This window comes from Tursiops truncatus, chromosome 7, assembly GCF_011762595.2.
Source record: "Tursiops truncatus isolate mTurTru1 chromosome 7, mTurTru1.mat.Y, whole genome shotgun sequence".
In the NCBI taxonomy this organism is placed as follows: domain Eukaryota; kingdom Metazoa; phylum Chordata; class Mammalia; order Artiodactyla; family Delphinidae; genus Tursiops; species Tursiops truncatus.
The window spans coordinates 75255730-75267393 of NC_047040.1; positions in this window are offsets into that span (position 1 = coordinate 75255730).

Consider the following 11664-nt stretch of genomic DNA (forward strand, 5'->3'; position numbering starts at 1 on the left):
AAAATTCCATACAATGAATTATTGCTGTATTTCAAATTCTGGTGAAGTTCCCATTGCTTTGAGATATACTTAAATATGACAAGGTGAATATGATGACACCACTTTTCTTTCAAAGACGTAGTCATGCTGAAAATATCTACCTAGAGGACAAGTCACAAAGCATAGAAAACATCATAAAGTATGCTTGTTAACAATAGAAAAAATGAATGGAGAAGAAGAGAAGGGTGTCATATGAGAAGTGCTCATAATACCTGCAATATATAAACACCAGGCTTCAGTTTCCAAGACAAGTGAGTCTCAGATTGACAGATGGCGGATGATTGCTTCTGGTGAAGCGAATGATAGTTAGTTTGCAAGTAAAAGCAGATAAAGGAGCACATGAATAACAGTGAAATCTTTGGTATGTGGGTAAGGCTTAAATTATAAATGGCTTAAATTATAAATGGTTCATGATTGACTGGCCACAAGCAACTTATTAAGAATGCACATATGGTGAAGAAACTGCAGTAGTGCACAAACAGATGAATGCAGCTGATCATAAAAAATTCTATATTAAATGGAAAGGAGTACTTGGAAAACAGTAAGTATGACAGAGACCTAACGGTAGAAGAAATCCAAATTAAGAAGGCACCTACGCTTCAAAGAGCAACAAAAAACGTTTGGAATTTGGACATGTTCAACTATGGTTGATCCAAGGACTAAGCTTCTAAATGCAATTGGTAAAATTCAATGATAAAATAATATAAAAGTGCTAAATTAGAGGAATTAAACAACTACCTCAGGCCTTTGCATGTGATATTAGACCCAAGTACTCTCCACAGAAAACCTGGCTGTCATCCACAATGAGATCAAACTCAAAGAATTAGAGAAATATCACCCATGGAATAAGGAAATGTTCCTTTTCAGAATTACCTGATCAAGTATGTCTCTAAGAGATGTTTCCAAGTTTATTCTATTACCTCTTGAAGGGACTATGCATATAAAATCTTGTACCATCTTAAATACAACCCAGGGAATTAGTTCTTAATCTATTTCTTATTTTTAAACCAATGTGTGTATGTATGTGTTTTATTATTCTTATTATTCTAGAATTGACAAGGCTATAAGAATAATTTGAATGAGTTATGTCATAAAATTTTCACTCTGAAATTACTTCTAGAAGTCATTTACTTTAAATTCCCTGTCATTCTTCAGATTAAGAAAGTGGCTATTATCGAAAAGACAAGAAATAACAATTGTTGGAGAAGAGGTGTTGAAAAGGGAACCTTCACACACTGTTGGTGGAACAGTAAATTAGAGCAGCCACCATGGAAAACAGTATGGTGATTACCCAAAAACTTAAGAAAAGAACTACCATATAACCCAGCTGTTCCACTTTTGGGTATTTACCCAAAGAATATGAAAACACTAATTCAAAAAGATATATGTAACCCTTATGTTCATTGCAGCAGTATTTACAATAGCCAAGGAATGGAAACAACCTAAGTGTTCATCGATAGATGAATGGATAAAGAATATGTAAGATAGGTATATGTGTGTGTGTGTGTGTGTGTGTGTGTGTGTGTGTGTGTGTGTGTGTATATATATATAATGGAATATCACTGAGCCATAAAAAAAATTGAAATTCTGCCATTTACAACAATATGGAAGGACCTTGAAGGTATTAGGTTAAGCGAAATAAGTCAAACATGTAAGAAAGACAAACATAGTATGATTTCATTCATATGTGGAATCCAAAAAAACAAAACAAATGAACAAAATAATAAAACAAAAACAAACTCATAGTTACAGAGACCAGGTTAGCAGTTACCAGAGGGTAAGGGGGGTGGGGGTTGGGAGAAATGGGTGAAGCGGGGGACAAATATATGCTGATTGATGGTAACTAGACTTGTGCTGATCACTTTGTAGTATATACTGATGTCAAATTATAAGTGCTGTCCACCTGAAACTTATGTAATAATTTTTTAATTTAAAAAAGTAAGGTTCAAACTGTGTAGCTGAATTCTTCAAGGCACAGCTAATTAATTATCTCCTTAGCTAAGACTAGAAATCAGGAATCTTGATTCCCCAGTGGTGTCAAAGATTACTAATAATGACTTGACCAATGACAGTTTTTCAAGGAAAAGGTTTTTTCCCCCTTTCTAGAAGGAATAATGTCATTCTAAGAAAACTAAGATCTTTAAATGTAGGAAAATCACATTCAACTTTGAATAAAAGTTTCATCTCCAGTTTTGTTCTCCCCTCTAACCATTTAATATGGATTATGAATTGGAGGAAACTCTGGTCTTCCTTTAATTTCTAAATTCCACACAAACCACTTTTAAATATCTAAGCTTATCATTTAATTTAAATGCTGACAGACCTTACTGTATATGATTACACATTGGAATAACACTTTGAATGTGTATGACATATTTTAAAATCTAATTTAGTTTACAGATTCTCTCTCATTTTCTCTCTATGCTAGCAAAGCACACATGAATAATTAATCTTAATCTGATTCCTATCAAGAAACAGAGAGGTTAAGTGAATGGCTCCAGGTCACACAGCAAGTCAATAGCAATTTTTTAAATGTCTTATTTAAATACAAAACCATTTAGATAATAGAATCATTATTTAAGGTCATCAATAGTGGTAACACTTGACATGTTGAGATAAGAAAAACATATTCTAATTCTCACAGGACATTTTGTAATGGTAAAAACTGGCACAGTGAAGGCTTCCCTAAACTTAATTTTTGTATCATTTAACCTTGTATATGATAAAAAAGGAGAAATTCAATTCTAGTTAGTGAAAATGTTGAATGCTCAATATTATTATAATTTTTATGGCAACTTGTATATTCATTCAGATAAAATAAGTTCAATTATTTTCCTTTTAACTTTTATTAAACAATAAAGTCAAAATAGAAAACCATGTTATTAACATTAAAATGGTATTGTTTAGATAGTGTATAATATAAATGAGCAATATTCCAAAATTCTCTTGTCTTGGTGATGAAAAACACAGAAAACGTGTTAAATATTTTTGCTTGTTTTCATTATAAAATCCAACAGCATATGGACCAAAAGAAATTACTTTTTCCTTAACTTTTTTTTTTTTTGCAGTACGCTGGCCTCTCACTGTTGTGGCCTCTCCGGTTGCAGAGCACAGGCTCCAGATGCGCAGGCTCAGCAGCCATGGCTCACAGGCCTAGCCGCTCCGCAGCATGTGGGATCTTCCTGGACCAGGGCACGAACCTGTGTCCCCTGCATCGGCAGGTGGACTCTCAACCACTGCACCACCAGGGAAGCCCTTCCTTAATTTTTTAAACCACACCTAGAGTTTATTACAGAAAGAAGAGCTTCAACATTGCACTTGCTTGAAAGATTAAGGATTAGAGTTTAAGAAAGTTTTATTATGAAACATCCTCTATAAGAAAGATATTTTTACCAGTGAAAGTATATATTACATTTTCTTTTGAGTTGCATAGCAAGCAATATACCTTACAAATATGTACTGTTAACATATTAAACTATGCTATTCTTTATATTTTTCAAATGTTTCTACCATTTTAAAAAACATTCTGAACTATATAAAAATACATTTCAAAACGAATAATTCCTTGAAAATTCAGACACCTTTTTCTCCTTGTAACTGATTGTGATATTAACTAAATATGTTATTCCAATGATATTAATACAACTTCATTTGTTCCCTGATATTTAAACATTGAATAATTATCATATTTCCCTCACCTAGAGGGATGACCTTAGCATATATTTCATTCATTTCAAAGTATAAAGGATGAGCTTTATACTTTCTAAAATGCTTCATGAAAATTACCTATTTTGGTTATGCCCAGTGATGATGCTTCCTAAGGATTACAATAAAATTAAAAGATGCATTTTTCAAACATGGAAGGGCATATAATCCATGTTTCAGTTCCTGTTGTACCAACGTGGAATATAGGCCCTGAACTTCACAGGAAGAGAAGATCTTTATCAGTAAGAGATCTTCACAGTTTATTGGAAACTACTTGAATACCCATTATTCTCTTACCATCTACATTAGGAAAATAGAAAATGAGAGTTGAATACAGCATAAGTCATTTCTAAAGCAAAATCAACCAACAAAGACACAATTTCATTGCATTAGGAGAATTTTACTCAAATGGTTTGTGTGCATGGATAATTAAATATATCCTTAAGCTACAGAATAATGGAGATGGACCAGTTGGCCACTAAGAAAGCCATCAATATAGATAGGAAATAATTCATTTTACCAACATGCAACCAATGTATATAAGAAGCTGTTATTATTCATTGCACAGAGGAATAGAAGGAATTATTATTAAGAAATTATTTTCTATTTAAAAGGAAAAGAGAGTCCAGCCTCACCACCCCAGCCTGCCACGTCCTGGCGCTTAGCCACCGCACCAGATGCAAGCGCTGTGCTCTGGGAAATGCAATCCCGAGAAACAGCCTCTACAACATCTCCAGCTTCGGGGAGTCAGTGGCATCCGTGGCGGGAGCGGCTGTATCCGCCTAGGCTCCTCACTTGGGTCCTTCCCATTGCCTCACTGAGAGCCTGTCCCAGCCACAGGGACACCTCTTTCGTCCTCCCTCTGAAGCTCTTGGGACCCACGGATGGCCTCGGCGATCGAGGGCCAGACTGCAGACAGTGGCAAGAGGCCTGCAAGATGGCAGAGGAGTAAGATGCAGAGATCACCTTCCTCCCCTCAGATATATCAGAAATAACTCCTACAGAACACTTACTGAATGCTGGCAGAAGGCCTCAGACTTCCCAAAAGATATGTGTATTTTTTTCCTTTTTCTCTTTTTGTGAGTGTGTATGTGTATGGTTCTTGGTGTGATTTTGCCTGTATAGCTTTGCTTTTACCATTTGTCCTAGGGTTTTGTTTGTCCATTTGTTTTATTTTAGCATAGTTTTTAGTGCTTCTTGTCATTGGTGAATTTGTTTTTTGGTTTGGTTGCTCTATTCTTTCTTTCTTTTTTCTTTAATTATTTTTTTAAAAATAATTTTAATGTCTTATTTTAAGAACTTTATTTTATTATATTTTATTTTTTCTTTCTTTGTTTCTTTTTTTCTCCCTTTCCTTCTGAGCTGTGTGGCTGACAGGGTCTTGGTGCTCTGGCCAGGTGTCAGGCCTGCGCCTCTGAGGTGGAGACCCGAGTTCAGGACATTGGTCCCCCAGAGACCTCCTGGCTCCAAATAATATCAAACACTGAAGACTCTCCCAGAGGTCTCCATCTCAATGCTAAGACCCAGCTCCACTCAATGACCAGCAAACTACCGTGCTGGACACCCTATGCCAAACAACTAGCAAGACAGGAACACAACCCCATACATTAGCAGAAAGGCTGCCTAAAATCATAATAAGGACACAGACATCCCAAAACACACCATTGGACGCTGTCCTGTGGAGCAGAAAAACAAGATCCAGCCTCATCCACCAGAATAAAGGCACCAGTCCCCTCCACCAGGAAGCCTACACAACCCACTGAACAAACCCTATGCACTGGGGGCAGACACCAAAAACAACAGGAGCTATGAACCAGCAGCCTGCGAAAAGGAGACCCCAAACACAGTAAGTTAAGTAAAATGAGAAGACAAAGAAACACAGCAGATGAAGGAGCAAGGTAAAAACCCACCAGGTCAAACAAATGAAGAGGAAATAGACAGCCTACCTGAAAAAGAATTCAGAATAATGATAGTAAAGATGATCCAAAATCTTGGAAATAGAATAGAGAAAATACAAGAAACGTTTAACAAAGAACTAGAAGAACTAAAGAGCAAACAAACAATGATGAACAACACAATAAATTAAATTAAAAATTCTCTAGAAGGAATCAAAGGTAGAATAACTGAGTCAGAAAAGCGGATAAGTGACCTGAAAAATAAAATAGTGGAAATAACTACTGCAGAGAAGAATAAAGAAAAAAGAATGAAAAGAATTGAGGACAGTCTCAGAGACCTCTGGGATAACATTAAACGCACCAATGTTCAAATTATAGGGGTCCCAGAAGAAGAAGAGAAAAAAGTCAATCAAGTCCAGAAAGCGCAGAAAGTCCCATCAAGACTCACCAAGAAAAAAAGGGAGAAGACTCAAATGAACAGAAGAAATAAAACTGAAAAAGAAGAAGTAACAAGTGACACTGCAGAAATACAAAGGATCATGAGAGATTACTACAAGCAGCCATATGCCAAAAAAATGGACAACCTGGAAGAAATGGACAAATTCTTAGAAAAGCACAACCTTCTGAGACTGAACCAGGAAGAAATAGAAAATATAAATAGACCAATCACAAGCACTGAAATGGAAACTGTGATTAAAAGTCTTCCAACAGGGTTTCTCTGGTGGCGCAGTGGTTGAGAGTCTGCCTGTCAATGCAGGGGACACGGGTTCGTGCTCTGGTCTGGGAAGATCCCACATGACGCAGAGCGGCTGGGCCCGTGAGCCATGGCCGCTGAGCCTGCGCGTCCGGAGCCTGTGCTCTGCAACAGGAGAGGCCAGAGCAGTGAGAGGCCTGCGTACCACAAAAAAAAAAAAGAAAAAAGTCTTCCAACAAACAAAAGCCCAGGACCAGATGGCTTCACAGGTGAATTCTATCAAACATTTATAACACTGAACTAAAATCCGATAATAATATCTGTCATCCAAAGTTTTCTTTGTGTCACAAAAATCATAAGTGCACAGTAAAGACTCAACCAAACAAAAACGTTTGAGATTGCTTAAATGGTTTGTAAAACATATATAAATGTGTTGAAGAAGTCAGTTTGATAGCTGGAATGTAGTATTATTTCAAAGCCCATGGTAAATGCAATGATCTTCATCTTACAAAAGCAAATTAGACTCAATCTAATGAAAAAAAGAAAATGGTTTTCAAATTGAGTCATGTTTAAAAATGGGCAGAAGACCTAAATAGACATTTCTCCAGAGAAGATATACAGATTGCCAACAAACACATGAAAGGATGCTCAACATCACTAATCATTAGAGAAATGCAAATCAAAAGTGCAATGAGGTATCACCTCACACCTGTCAGAATGGCCATCATCAAAAAATCTACAAACAATAAATGCTGGAGAGGGTGTGGAGAAAAGGGAGCCCTCTTGCACTGTTGGTGGGAATGTTAATTGATACAGCCACTATGGAGAACAGTATAGAGGTTCCTTAAAAAACTACAGATAGAACTACCATACGACCCAGCAATCCCACTACTGGGCATATACCCTGAGAAAACCATAATTCCAAAAGAGTCATGTACCACAATATTCATTGCAGCTCTATTTACAATAACCAGGACATGGAAGCAACCTAATTGTCCATTGACAGATGAATGGATAAAGAAGATGTGGCACATATATACAATGGAATATTGCTCAGGCACAAAAAGAAACGAAACTAAGTTATTTGTATTGAGGTGGATGGACCTAGAGTCTGTCATACAGAGTGAAGTAAGTCAGAAAGAGAAAAACAAATACTGTATGCTAACACATATATATAGAATCTCAAAAACAAAAAATATTGTTCTGAAGAACCTAGGGGCAGGACAGGAATAAAGATGCAGACGTAGAGAATGGACTTGAGGATACGGGGAGGGGGAAGGGTAAGCTGAGACAAAGTGAGAGAGTGGCATGGACATATATACACTACCAAGTGTAAAATAGATAGCTAGTGGGAAGCAGCCACATAGCACAGGGAGATCAGCTCGGTGCTTTGTGAACACTTAGAGGGGTGGGATAGGGAGGGTGCGAGGGAGATGCAAGAGGGAGGAGATATGGGGATATATGGATATGTATAGCTGATTCACTTTGTTGTAAAGCAGAAACTAACACACCATTGTAAAGCAATTATACTCCAATAAAGATGTTAAAATAGATAAATAAATAAATAAATAAAATGTATATGGAGAAAAAAATAAGGAAATGGGTTTGTTATTTTAAATTTGGTAAATGGATAAAATTCAAAACAGGAAAAAAATGACTCATTATATCACAACCCAAATACATGCACTGTCAACATTTTGTACAATTTACTTCTAGTTTTAAATGTCAGTGTTAAATTTATATAGTAAAATCATAATGAGCATGGAATTGTGTTTCTACTTTTTTTATTAATTGCTTTTAAAAGCAGAAATTCTAAAGTGTTTTTCTAATATCTACATATTAGTTTATTTGCTTTATTAGTCTATTTATTATAATTTCCATATTTTTTTCCATTTCACCAGCCATTATTTTGAATCTTGTTTTCCTGTGTAATAAAAAAATGATGTAATAAAAATGTATCAGAAAATGATTGCTTTAAGGTTCTCAGTGTATATTGCTAAACTGATTTTTAAAAATTCTGATCAGTGTTTCTGGAGAAGCAGTACAGCCTGCTGCGTAAGAGCAGAGAATCCAAAGTAGCCTTTATGGACTTTACCACTAACTTTATGGACTTTACTGCTAACTTTCTGCATGACATTGGGAAGATCACTTAACCTCTCTGTGACTCAGTTTCTTCAGCTCTAAAGTTTAGGTAGTGATAGTATGTTCCTCGGAGAAGCGCTGTAGTATTAAACTTTAATATATGTAAATGCTTAGAATAGTTCTTGCCCATAGCAGTGTGAACCCTGATTATAAGAAATGTATCCAGGTAAATTGATAGAAACTTGCTGTTCCCAACTATTAATTATGTCGTATTATCCAAGGTTACCCCTTTCACAGGTAAGCAAAACTTAGAATAAATATCAGCTACAGTTAAACACAGCTTGTAACACTTTGTGTAGATGTTTAATATAATATACTTGTCAACTATATATAAGTTTTATTGGGGGAAATTTTTACTCACAGACATTTTCAAGTAATTCCTTTCTTGTTGGCAGTGGGTGTAGTTTCTTATTAGTGAATTCATCAGGGGCAAGGTGAATATGCCATTTCAGCGCATGGGTGCAAGGCCTTAGCATCTGCATCCCTGCCCTAGGGATTCAGCTATTTCTGCCTTAGCATTCCATTTGACTTCTGAACTGGCAACTGGTATTTTTATTTGACATCTACAAGGCGCATCTAAATTATTCCTCTAAATTCCACAGGGATTTCCATAAATAAGAGTCCCATATGAAGCCATGTTTTTTAGAAGACCCATTTGCCTGTGTATAATCCAAGGTCATTGACTATGGTTTAAAAGCTTACAAATATCCAAATATTCCCCTGAGGCATGAGCCTAACTTCTCTTTTCCTGCATTGTAAGTGGGTCTCAGGTCTGCCCACGGCAGGCTTTCCCTTGACTTCCTCCACCAAGGTTTTACCTTCTGCAGGGGATAGTGTCACTGATTTCCAAAAGGCAATGTGTCCCTTCAATTCAGGAACTCCCATCCGTGGACCAAGCAGTCCAGACTACAAATTGAAAGGGGTGTGGAGGACCTAAGAGACTCAATTGTTGGCTCTGTTGGCAATGAGGCAATAATCTGCTCATATATATGATGCACTAATATTTTTCTGACCTCTCCTGGGGCATAATTATTATTTCTAGCCTTACAATTACCTGATGCACATCTCTGATGGGGGCACTTTTGACCAATGCCCAGTAACAAGCTAGAATGTTCATTCAAATGGCAGCATTTGTGTTCAAAACCTAGAGGTCTCTGCGGGGTAGCCTTATTCAATTTCTGCCAAGTGCTCTAGTCTTCATGTATTCTAGTTTTAAACAGGTCTAGAACTACCTGCTCAGTTGAGCCATAAGGGCTGATTGGGACTGCCTATGCTGTCACTCTTAGTAAGACTTTTAATGTTTGGTTTTGCTCAGAGCCCCATTCAGGTTCTGCTATTATTTTCTTAGCTTTGTGAAAAGGATTCCTGGATAAGGAATGCATTTTTATCAAAGTCTGGACACCACTAATCCCTGAGCTTCTTGCTTAAAACAAGTTCACTGAGAGATGGTAACTGAGTCCTCACACTTTGAAGAATGTCTCTGGTTGCTATCACCACATAATTCTCAGGAATTTCACAAAATGAATTGTCCTTGAATTCTAGGTGGATTTATTTCACAAACACTGTTAGTCATATGAGTGACTACAGTTTTTAACTCCCCCTACATTTCCTCCTTTGAAGAGAGCAATTATTATTTTATCAACATAGGGAACTAACTTGCTTTTTATGGTTATCAAGTCCAAGTGCCACCTCACTAGATTATGGCATTATGGTGGTGAATTCAAATAACCTCGTAGCTTAGTGGATTCCATTTCACGAGAATGCAAATTGTGCCTGGGTGGGATTCAAAACTGGCATTTTAAAATAAATCATTAACCATATCTATATTGACTGACCAATTCTGCTTGAACTGTTGTATTTCCTATACAGTACTTAAAATACTTTGTAAGGGGAATTCCCCAATGCTCCAGTGGTTAAGACTCCATGCTTTCACTGCTGAGTGAGCAGTTTGGATCCTTGGTCAGGGAACTGAGATTCTATAAGACACGAGGTGTGGCCAAAAAAAAAAAATACTATGTAGGCACTATATGGGTATACTTCCATACAACTGAAATGTTCAGAGGAATAAAGTTTTTAAACCTTGACAATCTACCATGAGTCTCCAGGAACTGCCTTAAAAACTGACTGGAAAATACTGATGAAAAGAGAATTAGGGAGAATCAAACTCCAACTTCAGCCATTTCCTTAATTAGAACACAGATCTCATGCTGCCCCCTAAAATTCTGTACTGCCTAATTTCTACTACCTAGAAGGGCATGGATAATTACAAAAGGCCCCATTTAGCAAGGCCAATTAAAACTAGGCAAAGGACAAGCTTAGTTGATAACTCCCATGAAAAGAGTAATGGCAAAAAATGCTCCACACTCCAAAATGTCCAATACTGTTATACCTTCGGGTAAAGGTGACTGGACTAGAGAATAATCTTTTCAATTTGTAACTTTAGTTCCCTTCTTTATGTAATTGATATGCTCTGCCAGTTTAACTTGTACCTTTCAGAGTGCCAACCTGTAAGGATTACTGTACATACAGCCCCATATCCATCAATCCTAAAATGATTTTACATAGTATTTCCAAGCAACACCATTCAAATTGTTATAAGGCCTAAGATGCTGCCCATGTTTCCCTCCACACCACCCGTGGATGAGGAAAGCAACTCTCATCCCCTCAATCTGTTTTAGATTCAACAGATTTAAGAAAGAGGAAACTGACCCTCCCACCCCATTCAAGTATTTTCCAGTCTAAATCCTGATTATCTTAGTTAGCTTTTAACTCCTTCAGGTTAGAAAAAAAATAAGACAAAATTGGCATGATGTTTTAATAGGTTGGGATTAGGCCAGAGTGGATCTCTCGTCTCCTTAGCATTAAAAATATGCTATCAATTTATTCAAAGTCTTGTCAGTGTTCTTTATTTCAACACATTCTTCAAAAGCCAACAGTTGAATAGATTATCGTTACCATCATTAGTCTTTTCATTTCGTCTTTTTGTGCCATATCTCAGTTGGACCATGTGTATCATTTTCTCATCACACATCCCAAGTCACAGTACTTCCTGAATATTCTCTTAGCCTACTAAGAGCAAGGTACCTAAGTTGCTCAAGATAGATAGTTCTTTTATTACATTCTGTATCATAGTCTATATCAATGGCATTAAGTTCAGTGCATTACCCTTGATCATGATAAAGCCAAGCT